Raw genomic sequence first — 18,216 nt, forward strand, 5'->3', positions numbered from 1 at the left:
TTCTAAGCTTCAAAAAATGTAATGGAAATGGCCTATGAACTTTGAGAACAGCAGAATTAAGAGAATTAGAGTGAGCATTTTTGTAAGGTTACTTTGAGAAGATATAGGGTGAACTAAATTGATGGTAGCAACATAACATAGTACTTACTTAACTTAGCATGAACAATACTTTTTCAAGAGAGAGTATTAGAAAACATGAAGATATTTGAGGATGAGATTTACTTGGAGTCGATCCCCCCTCCAAAAAGCGTTTGTATTATAGATTCTCCCATCAAGAGAGACTTGGTACAATACAATCTTTGTTTTCCTTGTGACCTAGGTGATGCAATGAAGATGGAAAGTTTCATACATCACGAGCATAACATAAACTTTGCAAAAAGCATTAACTATCCCAAGCCTCAGTGCCAAGGCCTCAAACACCTTTGAAGGTGGAGAGAGCTAGCAGGGAATGAGGGTAGGAAAGAGGAAGAAGAATCATTCATAGGAGAAAGCAATAGTTCCTCACTTATCATCACTCTTCTTGCTTAACATAGCATCATAGCATAGTAATGAAGATGAAGAAGATGGAAAGATTTAGCATTGAAGCATGGATCTTGGCTGGATTTGTATTCCAAAGCCAAGAGTGTTGGTGTAAGCTATCGACTTCTCAACAAGCTTGGAGAAGGAGATGGAGCTCTTGTACTTTGCACTTTACACAATGAGAAAGAGAGTTTGTGTGTGTGTGGAAAAGTATACCCCCTCTCATGCTTGGTCCACCTCTCTCTCTCTCTCTCTCTCTCTCTCTCTCTCTCTCATATTATTTAACTATATCATTTGGGCATGTGTCCTCTTTTTCCTCTTTGAGAGAAGAACTTAATTATTTATTTTCATGCATCTAAATTCTCATTGGAACCCTTTAAAGCCTATCCAATAGGATGCAAGCACATCATGAGGGCCACATGGGGAGGATCTTGACATGTTTCTTTTATTCTCTTAAGATATCATGTTTGAATTGAACACTTTAAGCACCTTAGTCATTTAAGAATAAAAATCGTTTATGCATCTTGAGAGATCATGTTTGAATTGAACACTTCAAGAATCTTAGTAATTTAAGCATGAGAAGCACATCAAGCTTGGGCAAGGTTCCCACAAACACTTTAAGCACTTTATTTAGCAATCTCGACAAGCACCTCATGCTTGGGTAGGATTCCCACCTCAAAGCCAGCCCTAGCTTGCCTAACCTTTGGAGGTCTTTAATGAAGCTAACCCTAAGTCTTTTAAGCTCCATTAGATGCACGTTTCTCTTTGATAGACTACCTCCTTTTAGACCCCTATTGAGATGTAACCATCTCTCCTCTTGGTCCCTTGCTGAGGTAAATCTAGAAGCACTTATTGCACGTTGCTCTTTGGTAGATTGTCTCCGTTTGGACCCCTCTTGAGATGCAACCATTTCTCCTTTTGGTCCCCTATTGAGAAAGGTCTAGAAGCTCATATTAAATCCTAACTCTTGTTCCTCTTTTGAATACTATATTTTATGACATTACCTCTCTCTTGAAACCATAGTCGTCCTCGACTATGAGGTAGAGAAGATAAAGCCTAGTCATTAGTCCATGTTTCTTAGTGGGTAGAGGGTCTCTTTTTACCCTCTTACGACACCATTCTAGAATGGATGACTAATCCATTTGTGATTATTCAAGAGACTTAGATGCCGCAAGCATGTCTACTCTTTAGTCCATATCATACTTCCAAAGTAGAGTGACAAGTTCTACTTGGTGCTTAGGAGACGTTGTCACCACAAACATGATCCTAAGCATGCATACTTCTTAAATTTTGTGTACGATAAAAGAAAGAGAATGAGACTTATAAGTCAAAAACATTGTTGATTTAAAATGCATTTTCATTTGATTACTCTAGTGTAGTATTCTAAGCATTGACAAGGTTCATATTATCCTTAAGCTAAGTTCCTTGCATCCCTTTAGCATCTTTAAAAGGATAATCCTTAAACTTAATAAGAAATCGTCAGATAATCTTACCGTTCCTTAATACCTTGTCTTCATATCATAGGATGGACTCAGATTGAAGTACTTCTTCTTGATCTTTGATTTTTGGAGGTTTTGCAACTATTGCTTCTTTTGGTGGTGCTCCTTTGTAAGGCTTAAATAAGCTCTCATGAAAAACATTGTGCATGAGCCAATGGTTGGGAAACTTTCATTGATAAACCATCTCATTGATTGGCTTAAGAATTTAAAAAGTACCATAGTATCTTTTTGCTAGTTTAGTATAATACTCTTGGTGGCCTGTAGGATTCTTGCTCGTAGTATGCCTTAGACAAGCCTTGAGAAACTTTAGCAAGACCCAATCATTTTTCTTAAAGGCTAAGGCTCTTCTGCGCTTAATAGTAGAGCAGCCCTTTTTGCCTTGCTTTGAGATGGATATAACCTCTTTAATCTTTGGAAAAGATTCTTGTGAGTCTCAGCTATATTCATCAGCATCAAAGATCTTCCCATGTACTTTAAGTAGTAAGGGACTTTTGGATCTTCCCTCTTTAACCTCGAAAGGTGCTTTCGCCATAGAAGTATGTACCATTGGTGCCATTGTACACATACTCTATAAGAGGTAGGTACTTCTCTCATTGAGAACGTTGATCTACTTCCATGACATAGGCTTTTAGTAGATTCAAGAATTGTTAGATTAGTTATTTCACTTTGGTCATCCGTTTGTGGATGATAGGCCGAAAGAGAAATTTAATCTACTTCTTAGATTTTCAAAGAGACCCTTCTAAAAATTACTGGTCATTCTAGGATCTTTGTCCGACACTATGGATGTTGGCAAGCCATGATACTTGAAAATTTGAGATCTAAACAGGGTTGTCGTTTGATGTGCCTTAATAGTCTTTTTGACAGGCATAGAGTGTGTTTTCTTACTAAGCATGTCGACTAAAACAATCCAAGTTGCTTCCCTCGATCAAATTTCAATTTTTTGTATACCTTGCATTTTAAAACATAATCTTGTATGTTTACTTTTCATGGTAGACCAACAAAAATACATTTCTACTCCTCGAAGAGTAGATTATGGAATCCCTCTTTGCCCCGCATAAGGAGAAGCATGGGATTCATACATGACTTTCTTATTGTATGGATGAGTAACACATAGCCTATTGCCGTTTGGCAAATAACCATCCTTCAAGGTGAATGGTTCTTCTTTTTGCCCTAATGCAAAGGGTGTAATTACCTACTTAAAGTCTTGGTCAATAGCATACTCATCTATCATAAAAGATAGATCATTGTGAGTTGTTATACACACCACATTTACCCTTGGCCGTTGTGAAACTGCATCGACCACTTGATTGTGCTTGCCAGCAATGTGAGAAACATGAAATTTAAATTGCAAAAGAAAATTTGCCCACCTCAATTTGTCGGAAAGCTTGGTTTGCGTCATGAAGTACTTGAGACTTTGGTGGTATGTTTGTAAAATTAATGGATTCCCCAATAAATAGTGCTTCCATGTGTCTAGGGCATGTAGAATAGCTAAAAGCTATTCCTCATAAATGCCCAAGACCCGTTCATCCGTATTGATCCTTCGGCTCTCATATGCTATGGCATGCCCTTCTTGAAGCAAGATTGCTCCAAGGCAATCACCACAAGCATCGCATTGGACCTCAAGGCTTTGAGAGATCCGACAGCATGAGGACTGGTTGAGAGGTAAGCTTGTCCAAAGCATTCTGCTTCTTAGCAGTCCATGAATACTTAATGTTCTTCTTTGTTAAGTCATGTAATGGTCCTTCTATTTGAGAATATTTTGTTATGAAGCGTTGTCAGGAGTTTTTTGGAGCAAGGGATTGTGCATATGTACATACACATGCATGGTGCATCGAATAAAGGATTGCCCATTTTCTAGAGCCAGGTGGTTACGTGGGGCCCACATGTGTATAGGTAGGACATCATGTAAATAGTGCATCGATTTTCAATATCACCAGTACCAATGTGTTTTTTCTATAATAATGAGGAGTTGGTAGCGCGTAAAAATTCTCAAGGAAACTATCCGCGGGCCGACGAAATGAGGTAAGCAGGTGCGTCAGATGGCATCTAGTGGCGTCAGGACGTTGAATGGGGTCAATATTTGCACGTGGATAAGTACGGACACAACGTGGGTGTTTTCTTGTGATAATTATGCAGAAAGGTCATCATGAGAATCATATTTTGGGGCCACTTCATGTGGTTGCGAGATGCATTATTGGAAAAAGTTGAGTGCCAGGTGTGCGGACACTACAAGAGGTTGTGTGCTCTTGTGACGCTGTTAGGGACGGAAATACACTGGGTTTTTATAACCCCCGGCGTCGCTAAAACCGTCGCTACGAGAGCGTCGCTATATGCGTCGCTATAAGCGTCACTATATAGCGACGGTCATAGCGACGGTTACACATAAGTCTATAGCGACGCTACAGAGCCATAAATAGCGACGGTTATAGCGACGCCGGAGAGAAATTTTTTTGGGTGACAGGGCATTGAATGCCCTGCCACCCATCAACCATATTGTACTTGATTCACTTTTTAAAAAAAGTGCAAGGGTAGATAATAGACTCAAAATAGTCACCCACAAGACGCATTGTTTGCAAAATTGACAAGCATAAAATTGACAATTGTACACATCATAGGCAAAATGAATTGATTGGCAAATGTAATAATGACAATTGTACAACATCATAGGCATAAAGAATTGATTGGCAAAATGAACTGCGGTGACAAATGTAATAATATACATGGTTCAAAAAGACGTATAAAATCCGTCTCATGATACATAAGCTATGAGAAACCCTAAACTAATGCTATCTAGCTACAGCTAAACTGACGTCGTCTAGTCAGACGTCTCATCGAGTCCAAGCAGAGTATCTGTCGGATTCTGCAAAAAAAGACAATAAGACAGCTTTCAGTAAGTATAAACATATAACGACATTTATAAAACAATACAAAAAATAGAAAAGAGTAAACCCTAATACTAACCATGCCGCCGCGAGAACTGAGAATGTCCATCAGGGCGTTTAAGCCCTTCCTGCCTGCGTACTCGCGCTCGTACGGTGTGGGATCACGTCCTGTCATCGACCACTGTCAAAACATACAAAGAATTCAAGTTATGTTAGAATTAAAAAACTCATAAACCCTAAACTATCGAACATAAAGAGCAATGGGAAAACACTTACAAAATCGGCCTCAAATGATGCCCATCCACCGCTCCCCAAGTAGTGCGAGCTCCCTGCCTCTACTCGCGCTCTGGCTGCATCCTTTTGTTGCTTCCACTTGTCGGGATTCTCGCGCGCTGCTTTCTTCGCATTCTTCCAATCTTCTTTGGCCAGCCAATCTGGCCTGTTCCACCCATTCGTGATTGCTTTTTGCACTTCGGAACACTTGTGTTTGCAGTATTCGCGCATTCGAATCTTCATCAGGTCTTCATTGAAGCGCTGATCCCGTGTTGGAACGGGAAACTCATCATGAAGTATGCTGATGACTCTGTTTTTTAAATCACTTGGTACTTCACTCCATTTGTTTAGTATGTAGTGTCTAAACAGCTGAGAGCAAAGACCACGCATGCGCGAGATCACCTTCTTGCCGTCATCATCCATGATGATGCCGCCGTTGAAGTCGACGGAGTAAGGCAAGCCCTCTGGCCGGTGACGCGTGAACCTAGGTGTCCTGACAGGGGTCTCTAGCGGCGTGTCGATGGTGGTACGGACGTCAGGTGTCTCCACCGGCGTCTGGGCCCCGAAGCGAGGAGTGTCGAGTGGGGTGGCCCCTGGCGGAGTAGGTAGAGGTGTGTAGCTGCTAGGAACAATCAGCCGTGAAAAACCTGGCGTAGATGGCGATGCTGTGGTTGGTGTGGGGGCGGGCAAAGAAGGGGAGGGTAAAGAGCCTCGTCGAACACGAGGCGGTGTGGAGGCATCGGTGACGGAATCCCCACAACAACCTCCACCGCCACCACTAGAGCGCCGGTGTCTAGACGAGTGTGAAGCTCGTCTCGTCGACGTCGAAGCTTTGGAGCGCGCCGAATGCTCCGAAATAGAGGGAGATGCGGATGGAGTAGGAACGCGCGATGATGCGCCAGAGCGATGACGCTCCACGTACCACTGTCTTTGCTGCGGTGACAAAGAAGAAAGAAACTCCTCATCATCCATACCTGCATTAAACACACGAATATTTAAACTTAATATTGAATGAATAGAGTAGACAATGACGCAAAGACCATTAAATACAATGACGCAATGAATTGAGTGATAGAAGAGGCAAGTCGAAAACTCAGAATTTTCAATCAAAAGATGTGAGCGCGAGTAGAAAAGAGCGTTATACACCATGGAAGGTACTTAGAGAGCGAGAGCTTTTACAACACGGAGCAAAATTGTTCAAATACAATATTTGTGGCTTTAAGAGATCTCTCTCTCATCCTCACATAACTCAGCATAACTTCCTATATCTATATAGAGCTCTCCGTTTAAACACATATCCTCTATTTCATTTTGTAGCTCCTCCGCATGCACCCCATATAGAGTAGTAGCATCTTGATGCTCGTCTGGCACCACCGCAGCGGCTTCTGATTGAGCATCTTCTTTGATCTCCTCCATTGATGCCATTGTGATTGGCACATGGTAGCCTTCATACGTCCTTGCACTACAAGGGGCTACCTCTATGACGTACCACCAGTTTGATGTAGACTTTGTAGGATGAAATATTACCTGCCAGAGCCACATAACTTACATGAGAGCTTTCAAGCACATAACTTGTAAAAGGGGGATGTTAACTATTTACATACTTACTTGTTCACAATGCTCGGGTAGTACGAAAGTGTCTCTTAGGTCAGTCCATTTCTTAGTAGAATCCACCTCAAGAAAACCAGACTCTCCTCTACGCACAGCAGCGTTGCGACCCTCCATGATTATCTTGAACCATTGCACGTCGAACAAGTCGACAAAAAATCCTCTGTAATCGATCCTCAAAATCTCTTGCAGCGTGCCGAAGTAAGTGAGTTCCGCCACCACAGGATCTGCATCAGAGGAACGTCGTCGACTAGACTGTTCAAATTTTGCCATGATTCCACAATCTTGAGTAAAACGCTTTTTGTCGATTCGTTCCACCCTAAAATGTCGACCTTTACACCATGCTGCTGTGTATGACTTATACTACAACGAACAAAGATTATGAGTGGCCGTTCAAACGTTTAGAAATAAAGTCACTAGCTAGTCGTACATTGCAAACTTACCTTGGTCGCGCAACCCCGAGAGTACTCCCACTCTTCCTCAGTCACTTCGTCACCGCATTGTTGTGCGCTTTTCAATTGGTTGTGCAACCATCTTAAGCTCATGAAGGTTGGTAGGCTCTCCAGAACCGTCGGATAGTGCATCGGTGGTCGTCTTCCCCGTCTCCACTCGATTCGTGCCCTTTGTCGCTCTTGCTTTGCATCCTCATATTGTGAAATCCACTTTTGCATCACTGGATTGTGAAGCATGCAAAATCGGTTGATTTTAGCCTCTAGATCTTCCGTCATCTTCTTCTCAACACCGAGATTGCACATGACAATCCCTGATATGCGCTCATCATCTATGGTTCGCTATAGCGTGTCCCGGGCTTTATCAAATACGTCTAGCCACTCTCCAATGTACACTAGGGACTCTGATACCAACCAACCTTCTGCCATGCTACCCTTCGAACGTGCCTTTTGACGCACATATCCCTTAAGCGTTTTCATGAAACGTTCTAAGAAGAACATCCATCTGGAATGAACTGTGCCAGCTATTTCCACCTCATCAACTATGTGAACAAGAAGATGCACCTGAATGGTTAGCATGGTAGTAGGAAAATGTTTCTCAAACATGCACACAAGCTCCGCAGCATTTAGTTTGGCGAATGGTATGGAGTCTACGTTGATCTCCTTTTGTGAGATCCATTGCACCAGCTTTGCAAGTTTGTAGATTGTGTTACGGATGTCGAGAGACAAACATCCCTCAATGGCAACCGGTAAAATAAACTGTAAAGTATGTGCAGCAATGATATTAAAGTCCACATTTTATGCAACGATATTAAAGTCCACTATGAACGTACCTGACACATTTTATGCCAATCGTGTGACTTCAAACCGGTAAGCTTTCCTTCTTTAGTAAAACACGTTCGGAGCGAGTGCATTACGCCAGTGGGGGTCTGCAAAGATCGAATGGTCTCTTTTACTTTGCGTTCTTGGGCTCCTGTGAAAATCCATGGTGCTTTAGAGAGTTTTATCGATCCATCAGACGCTGTTTGCGGCCAATATTGCTCCATACGATCCACATTTCTAAGGTCAACTCTGGCTCCCAAAGTATCTTTCTTACCGGTCAGATGGTCCCATAGTAGATTACCCACATTCTTGAATGTGTGCATTGGATCGAGCAAGTGATTGATCATGAGTCGGGGCCAGTATGGTAACTCATACCATAGAGATAGTCTCTTCATCCCTGGAGGCAATCCGTCATCGCACATCTCCTTCTGCTCTAACCATGCTTGTGCAGACATCCTTGGTGGCTCTCTTCCCAAAAAGCCGTCGCGTAACACATGATTCTCTGGAAGATACGCTTGATGACCTTTGTAGATTTGCTTCTTCAGTGAGGGCGCCCTACGTGCATTCAGTCTAGGTCCACATGTGACACATGCTCTGTATCCGCTTGTTTGAAGCCCTGCATGTATACACATGATAATAGATCAACTATGGGAAAAAACAAGATTTACAGTGCCTGAGTGAGGAGTGTCAATAGATCACCTGAGCATTCTGTTAGCCCGGGATAGTCATGCATGGTCCACATTAGAATGCCTCTGATCAAAGCATTCCGTTGTCCTGTGTGTCGGCTCATATCCACCACCTCTATGCCAATCCACAATTGTTGTAGCTCTTCCAATAGTGGACGAACATACACATCCATATTCCCCACTTTATATCGCCCTGGCACAATCAAGCTTAGCCATAGGTGCCCCTTCTTCGTAGTCAACCACGGGGGAATGTTGTAGTTGACGATGACAACGGGCCATACACTGTAAGATGTTGATCTTTGACCAAATGGATTTACGCCATCCATAGCCAGGCCTAAGCGCAAATTTCGAGCTTCCCTTGCAAAATCCGACCATGTTCCATCTATATGTTTCCAGGCTGCGCAATCTACAGGAATTCGTAGCACACCATCTGAAGATTTATTCTCCTCATGCCATGATGCTAGGGCGGCCATGGACTTACATTCGAAGAAATTCTTGATGCGAGGAAGCAGAGGAAAATGTCGCAAAACCTTTTGTGGAATTTTTGTCCTGTGGAGATCTACTCGATATCTTTCGGAATCACATTTCGGACACTTCTCCATGTCTATGTATTCCCCTCTGAAAAGAATGCAGTCATTAGGACAAGCGTGGATAGAATTGTAATCCATCCCCAAGTTTCGCAAAATCTTTCTTGCTTCATCTCGGGAATCTGGCATCACATTGTCATCTGGTAGTATGTGCTCTTTAAACAATCTACACAACATAAAAATACGATACAGTCGTGTAAAAATCTATCAGATCATTATACATTTAGAGTTTTATTAAAGTAAACTAATTGTAATAGATCACCTGAAAAGCGCTGTGACGCTAGTGTCACTCCATCCAAACTTTGCCTACATGTTGAGAAGAACCAGGAGTGCTTTCAATCTAGACATACGTGCTCCATTATACAATGGCGTATCGGCTTCACTTTTCATATCATCATAGATAAGTCTTTCTGAATCCATGATCGTCTCGATCATTTCATCAATCTCGGGCTCAAACATTGCCTCGTTGGGAATGTGCTCTGCATGATCATCCCCCGAGCTGTCAGAGGCTACATCTTGTGGCCTCACATATGCTGCTTGACCAAAGCGCCTGCGAACACGTCTATTGGGTTGCAAGATTGCTGCTTGTTGGCCAGCGTCAGAGTCTGACGAGTTATAATTGGCAACAACTCGATCTATAATAGATGGATCGAACTCGCCAAATTCGCGAACGTGGTGCAAAGAAACACGTCTTGTCCGTCGCACACCATGCTTGCATTGATTACAAGGACATAAGACCCTCGTTGAGAGATAGGTGTTTCGGTTGGACGGTCCCACATCCTCGTCACTAGTCATAATGAGGATAAAAATCTTATAACCTGGACAACAAATTTAATATTCTATTGGCATTCTTCGTCTTATCTCTCTCTCTCTCTCTCTCTCTCTCTCTCTCTCTCTCTCTCTCTCTCTCTCTCTCTCTCTCTCTCTCTCTCTCTCTCTCTCTCTCTAGTCATGTCCAATCCCCGCACACCTCGGTCTAGAGGTGCACGGAGATCAGAACCACCGGGTTATAATCTCGTCTTTATTGGTCAATACCTATATTTGTGGGTACAAGAAATCTATAGACCCACGTCTACATGATACTGCATGTAGTGGACAAAACCCCTTTGCCTCTTCTCTAGCTGTAGCACTTCACAGCATCTTAACATCTTTTCACAGTAGATCTTTTCACTGTTCGTCTAACTCTAAACCCTAAACCGTAAGTAATTCTTGCGTGGAACTCGATCTAACGTAAATAAGCGTAAATCTAAATAAACGTAAATCTAACTAAAAATAAACCTAAATCTAATTTAACGTAAGTCTACATCTAACCTAATCTTTAACGTCTTTTGGGATAGTTTCCTACGACGTTAAAACTCTCTTCTTCTTGTGTGTGTGTGTGTGTGTGGGTAAACCTAAATAAACCTAAGTCTAATCTAATATAACATAAATCTAAATCTAACGTAAATTATGTTATATTAAAAACAAAGAACTAAACTAACAGGGATTATAAGAACCTTAAAACTGATTTAACACATAATTTTTCACATAACTCGGCAAGAGTTGGCATTCTCATCACTAAAGATGTGAGAGTTAACTTCCGACAGTGACGCTGCCTCATCTCCATCCACATCTGACGACAGCAATTGGCCCTTTAGACCGTTCTTGCTCTTGTTACTAACTTTGAAGTTGTTGTTGAATGACTAGAGGTTGTCTAGATGGTCATTGTGTCGGGGATGTAGTGACTCTTGCCGCCCTGAAGATCCACCTTCTTCCCTATCTTCTGAAGACATTTCACCAGTACTTTTGGATCGACAGAGCCCACCATGAGTGAAGGCAGCAATACCCTATATTCCATTGAGGGCTTTCTTCACCCGCTTCATGCAGGCATCGCAGTCTATGTAGACCTAAATCTAATCTAATATAATATAAATCTAAATCTAGCGTAAATAAACGTAAATCTAATTAAAAATAAACCTAAATCTAATCTAATTTAACTTAAATAAACTTAAATCTAATTTAACGTAAGTCTACATCTAACATAATCTTTAACGTCTTTTAGGATAGTTTCCTACGACGTTATAACTCTCTTCTTCTTGTGTGTGTGCGCGTGTGTGGATGTGTGTGCCAGTAAAAAGAGATAAATGGTATAACCTTTCTATCACCCATGCCAAGTATGATAGATTGGTTATGCCATTTCCCTCTTGAATAATAGGTCTTGAGTTCAACTCCTCGTCGGCTAGATCTTTAGGTCTTTTAATTTTAATTAGTTTCCTACGACGTTAAATTAGTTTCTCTCTCTTTCTCTCTCAATGTGTGTGCGTTTTTTTGTTTATGCATGTTTTCTCTCTCTTTTCCTCTCTCAATGTGTGCGTTTTTTGTTTATGCATGTTCTCTCTTTCTTTTCCTCTCTCAATGTGTGCGTTTTTTGTTTATGCATGCTCTCTCTCTCTCTTTTCCTCTCTCAATGTGTGTGTGCATTCTTTGTTTATGTATGTGTGTGTGCGTTTTTGTTTATGTTTGTACTCTCTCTCTCTCTCTCTCTCTCTCTCTCTCTCAAAAACACTATGTGTGTGTGTATGTGTGTGTGTGTGAGAGAGAGAGAGAGGAAGAGAGAAAGAGGGGAAGGGAACATGAGCGTGAGAAGAGGGAAGGAGCATACCTGGCTCTCCTTCCTCTCCTCGTGTGTGTGTGTGTGTGTGTGTGTGTGTGTGTGTGTGTGTGTGTGTGTGTGTGTGTGTGTGTGTGAGAAGAAAGAGAGAGAGAGAGAGAGAGAGAGAGAGAGGAAGAGAGAAAGAGGGGAAGGGAACATGAGAGTGAGAAGAGGGAACGAGCATACCTGGCTCTCCTTCCTCTCCTCGTGTGTGTGTGTGTGTGTGTGTGTGTGTGTGTGTGTGTGTGTGTGTGTGTGTGTGGAGAAGAAAGAGAGAGAGAGAGAGAGAGCGTTACCTGCTCCTTGCTTGAGGGCGCCGAAAAACTCAGATCTGAGATCTGAGTTTTTGGGCGCTCTCTGTTATTTTTTTAGCCCAGTCGGCGTCGCTATGAGCGTCGCAAATTTCTTTGTAAATTTGCGACGCTCATAGCGACGCCGGGAAAAAAAAATTTGAGCGTCGCTGTGTGAGCGTCGCTAATATGAATAGCCTCTTGTAGTGGGATGATGCAAAAAGGTGACAACTATACACTGCGAGGCCAGTTTTTGGCATGTTCGGGGTCCGTTTGAGGTCAACTAAAAGGCCAAGGGTGCCCAAGTAATAAAGCTAAGTGTGGGAACTGAAAAAACTGAGAGAAGACCAGAAAAACAGGGAGAGAAGAGGAGGAACAGCCGCAACTGTGTTTTTGCTATTTTTGGAGCCTATTTTGGCCATAAACTGCTCATCCGAGATCGGATTTGAGCACTTTGACATTGTAGACTAGGGTTTTGGGCCATTCCAGACGCGATGGTGCTGTCCATTTTGCTATTGTGGCTGTGTAAGTTTCTCCTATGAGCGAAGCTTCTGCTTCAATTTGTGATTGTATATGGCATATTTTACCTATATTGTGTGAGCTATTTGCCCCATTGGTGTTGTCCCAAGCTCAATTGTATCTAAACATCAGAAATTTTCCTCTTTTGAGCTGAGTTTTTGGGTGTGTGTGTGTTTGTGTCTCTCTCTCTCTCTCTGTGGAGTGGGTAAATGGGTAGTCTCTCTCCTCTCACTCCATCTGTGTGTTCTTTGTCTCGGCCGAGTGGTGCCCCATAGTGTGTGTGTGTGTGTGTGTGTGTGTGTGTGTGTGTGTGTGTGTATCATCCCAAGAGTGTGTGTCAAATCATTATAGAGGTGTTGTGTGTGTTTCCATCCCGCTCACATTCTTTTGGCGTCCCCACGGAGGATCTTCTTCGAGTACCTTCTACTTCGAGCTTCAATCTTTGAGATTCGGGATTACAGGTTGCAGATTACAAGTTAGAGATCACAAGTTACAGGGACAGGTACAGGTACAGGTGATTCACACAGGTACAGGTAGCTGGAGTAGAATGATATACTGGCAAGTGGGAGTCAGTTGCAGTTGTCGTGGGTGTGCATCATTTGGCGCCTGTTTGAGCGCATTGTCTGTTGGTATTGTACGTTACTTGTGGACACTGCCAATTGTACGCCTTTGTGAAGCCATACTTGGTTTTATTTGGCAGTCCCAGCCATTTCTGAGACTTGACTATACCCGATTTGCATTAGCCTTCGTGAGAGGGTCAATAGCGTGAGGTTCTATTGAGCTGGGGGATTCTCAAATGTGGACATCCTTTCGGTGATACAGGTAGCTAGAGCACCCTTTTCATGACCTCGCCATAGGCTATGTACTAGTGGTTCCTAATTGATGCTCGGGTTCTATTTTTGGCAGTTTATGCATACATATACAGTCTATATTTTGGGTTCTCACTGCTCTACTTCTGGGGAGACTCTGTCAAAATTTTTCCAAGTTATGATGGCTGGTTTTTTGGTCTTTTAAGCCATTTATGTTGTTATGCTGCGGAAATTTTGGCAAAATCAGAGGATAAGACAGGTGTGCTTTCTTGGGAGCTGCATGGTTGACTTTAATGGATGATCAAAATGACCCTCAATTCACTCCTTTTCATTTAACTCAAAGAATCCAGATAAATGTTCATGTGTCCAGGAAGATTTTCTTCCAATAGCGCATAGTCTTTATGTTCGGGCCAAGAAGATTGAGAGAGATATTTGAATGCCCTTTGCCTGTTGTAATTCCGATGATTAACTATGAAAACTCATTTGACGTGCATGTGTTTGTCCTTATCTAAAGCTGAGCTCCATTGAAGTTTCTGGGGATTGAGTCAGTCAAAAGTTTTGGATTCTTGTACGTGTGTTCGAAGGGGTTCTCAAAGTATCGTAACTTGGGGTAGCCATGGCTTTCTCTTATCCAGAGTTTCATGGAAGAAGTGATGAAGATGTGGAAGACTTTTTGGAAAAGATGGAGGTTGCCTGTATTAGCAACCAGATTCATGACCTGGCACAAATGTTACATCTTCTCCAGATTTGTTTGAAGAGTGATGCACGAGTTTGGTCCAAAGCATTTGAAGAGGAGTTGCGTGTGGTTGATCCACCTGTGAAATTGAGTTGGGACAATCTAAGGCATGGATTGGAAGTGGAGTTTGTGAAGACAGAAGATCCTGACAAAGTATGGCAAGAAGTACAAGGTTTGGTGCAAAAAGAAGGTGAGTAAATTTTCATTGGCATGGGAGCGGATGTGCAAGGCCTTAGCACCACAAGTACCCCCGCCTGACATGATGAAGAAGGACAGGTTCTTGGCTGGTATTTGGGAGAATACACGTTGGAGAGTGGAGCTAAATAATCCTAGGACATATGAAGATACATTGGAGGTGGCAAGGAACAAAGAGTGGAAGCTAAGGAAAATGAGCCAGCTAGGGGTGGATTCTTTACCCATGAGGCCTGAGTTTCACCCTATGGATTCATTACAAGGTCGCATGCCAGGGGGTTCATCATGAACCAATGCTTTCTGCTACTCCTCAGGTTATGCCAGCAGTGGTCACTACAATAGTGCAAGATGATGGGCTAAGGCAAGACATGAGGCAAGTGGTAGATTTAATGAAGAATCTCAACCTAAACATGCTAGGTCAGTGGGAAATAATCGAGGTCGAGGGAGGTTTGCAAATCATCCAGGAGGTGAAGAAAGACCTAGGAATGGTGCTGGACAAAGCAATGGTAGGTTCTAAAGGCATACGCCCACATGTTACAATTGCGGAGAGTTGAGCCACATCAACCTGCAATGTGATAAGCCACCAAGGATGGGGGGAGGCATGTATCCATTGCCAAGAGAGGTGCTAACCCGGTCAAATGATTATGGCATCGAAATTAAGGGAGAAGAAGGAACCAGTGGATTAACCCAGGAGGAAAAGGAAAAGACAAAAGTGATAAGTGTAGTCACCTTGGAAAATGCATCAAAGCTAGAGGATACATTAGTGATGCCCATTGGGAAGAGGACCACAGAGGAGAAGGAAGGAAGAAGTGCCCCATGTCCTAGTAAGAAGAAGGGAAAGGGCCATGAAGGCGAGGATGTCAAGGCCAAGAGGAAAAGGAGAGCTCGTCGCAAGTTTCATGTTTCAGATTTTCCACTAGGGGATGGGCAATTAAACTATGACTTGAAGGAGGATCTGACAACCAGGAAAGCTGATGTTACTTTTAGGCAGCTTAAAGAGATGGTGCCTAAGCTAAAGCGACAGTGAAATAGGATGGTTAACCCAATGGAGAAAGAGCCAGGGAGAGGTTCAGTAAAGCTGTAAGCGATGGATGAGCTACCAGACATTTGCCCAATAGTAGATGTGTGGCACAAAAGAAAAAATATGGGACAAGGTTATGTTGATGGAGGAGCCGAAATATGTGTCATAACACACTCATGCGTTGAGAAGATGGGTCTTACAGTGACTGGGGTGTCAGGTTTTTGGATCAAATTGGCAAACCATCAGAAAGTAAAATGTTTGGGTGTTGTAAAGATCTTAGAAGTGGAAGCATATGATGCAAAGGCGCTGGTTGATTTTCATGTGATGCCAGCGGGGTTGGGAGCATATCCTATTATACTGGGCAGACCATGGTTACGTGCAGTGGGAGTTGTTCAAGATTGGAGACGTGGTACGATTAGCCTCTATGGAAAGACAGTGAGAGCGGATTTTTTGAGATGGGGCTCAACTCAAGGCTCCCACCAGACAACCACTCCATGAGACCCTACACACGCATATTTCTTAGGGGCACCACCCTCTTTTATGGAGAAAGAAGAAAACCAAAACAAACCATATACAACACACACACACACACACACACACACTCACACCTTCCTTATGTTCTTCAACACAAAATGCCCTTCAACCATTCAACACACACTCCTTAAGCAATCCCTTTGAACACTGCACAAACTCACATGCAAAGATTGACCTTCACCATATTAGTGCTCATATACTTCTAAGAAAAGCAAGCACAAAACCTCAAAACTCAAAACACCATAATGCACAAATACTTGACAACTCCTTTCCTTTCCCAAAAGAAGAGACTACTTACACACATAAGGCGGCATGCATAGAGAGCTCTTCTCCATCTATGCAGCCCCAAGACTTACTTACACACAACATAAGGAGATAAGCCAAGAAAATAGACACCATGGTGCACAAAAACTTTCTCAACAAACAAGCAACCCAATGAGCACAAAATATGAGAAGCTGCCAAGATATGCTTACCAATTTTACATGCGTTTAGAGCAAAAGTGTGACGACGACACCCCAATTGCAACAATTTGTTGATCAAACCATGAGATAGATCATTGAACTTGATATCCTTGCTCTCATATAGAATCTAAAATCCTTATTTAGGGATGAGTATGGTAAGAGAAATGTTTGCAAGAGAATGGTAGCAATAGCATATTGATGCTCTCTCTATGGTGTCGCTTATGATAGCGAGCTTAGGAAATGGATAGGGAGACAAGAGGAGAGAGAGATTAGGGCTTCCCTAACCTTAGAGGAGATTATTTGCAGAAATGGAGTAGGTGTGTATATTTTTGTGCTTGCCAAAGGGCCTTTTTATAGCTGTACAAGACCTTGGGTTAGGTTAAACTTGACTAGGGTAGGTTATTAACCATAGTTAGGTTTCCTTTTGACCATTCCTTCAATTATGCAAATAAGGGACTTATTTTTTCATGAAAAATAGCCTTTTAAGTCATGGAGGCTCCATAAGGGTTGATAATGTATGTGGGCCCCACCATGATGTCCCTCCAGTGGCTCCTGCAGAGTGTCCCCATCCTGTTTGTTGTGTCTCTGGAAGTATCTTGAGCCGACCCCTCTACATGCAAGTGGTTTTTAACTCCCCATTGGTATTTTAAAATGTTGGAGAAGTCAAGAAAACTTTTCACCTTTGTGGTTTACCTGATTGTAACTTTGACCTGCAGTAATAGTGTCCGCAGCACCTTGTTTTCACCATAACTTTCAGCCTGTAACTCAGAATTGGGTGCTATAAAAGGAAAAATTGACCTTCTCAAAGTGTTTAAGCGGATTTTGGAGTGTTCCTCAAGTATACCCACGAGCTAAGGCGTTCAAGATGCATCCAAAACACCTTTTGAACCAAGTCTCCTTGTAGGGGGCCCTTTAGCATGCATCCAAGGTGTAGCATGCTTTTTCAAAAGAGAATCCACCTTAAACAAATGAGGTAGGCTCCAATAAAGTTTGATTTATTGGGGATATACATTATATTTAAGATTTGTTGACCAACACAAGTAAATGATCCAAGAGTTGGGTCACATAGTGGTGGGGAAGGGAAGGCCTACAAGGTTAACCCTACCCTTGAGAGAAGATGGGTAAGATAAGTGTCCATAAATTATTTATTTACAAATTATGGGATGTAGATAGCTATTTAAATTAGTAAAGGTAATTAGTTAAAAGAATGTGCAGTAAAAAAACTAGGAGAGTAGAATTAAGTTTACTATTTACATTTAGCATGAAGAGAGAAATATGATGTAAATGCATAAAGATCTAAGAAGGGTAAGGTGTTTGTATGGAAAAAGGCTATTACGGAAAGAGAGAATGAACACTAGGTTAAAACTTTGATAAAAAATGTATACATTTGAGTAGAAATGTAGTGCAAATGCAAGGTTACCATTTAACGCTACTCATATTAGCCCTTCCCCTTCATCTAGGATCATTCATGCTCCTAGATGAAACAAAAGAGTTTTTTTTCTTTTTTTCTCTTTTTTTTTCTTATTTTTTCAAAAAAAGGAGGAGTGATATGCACTCTTTTACTCCATTAGACCTGCTTTTCATTACCTCAATCCCATAAATCGGAGATGGGAGGGTTGCCTTGGGTATGTTCAGATTCCAAGGCTGGTTCTTCTTTGCATATCAAAGCTTTAAAAATAGGTGGAGCATTTGACAA

This window comes from Adiantum capillus-veneris, chromosome 29 (genome assembly GCF_014529385.1).
Source record: "Adiantum capillus-veneris isolate H3 chromosome 29, ASM1452938v2, whole genome shotgun sequence".
In the NCBI taxonomy this organism is placed as follows: domain Eukaryota; kingdom Viridiplantae; phylum Streptophyta; class Polypodiopsida; order Polypodiales; family Pteridaceae; genus Adiantum; species Adiantum capillus-veneris.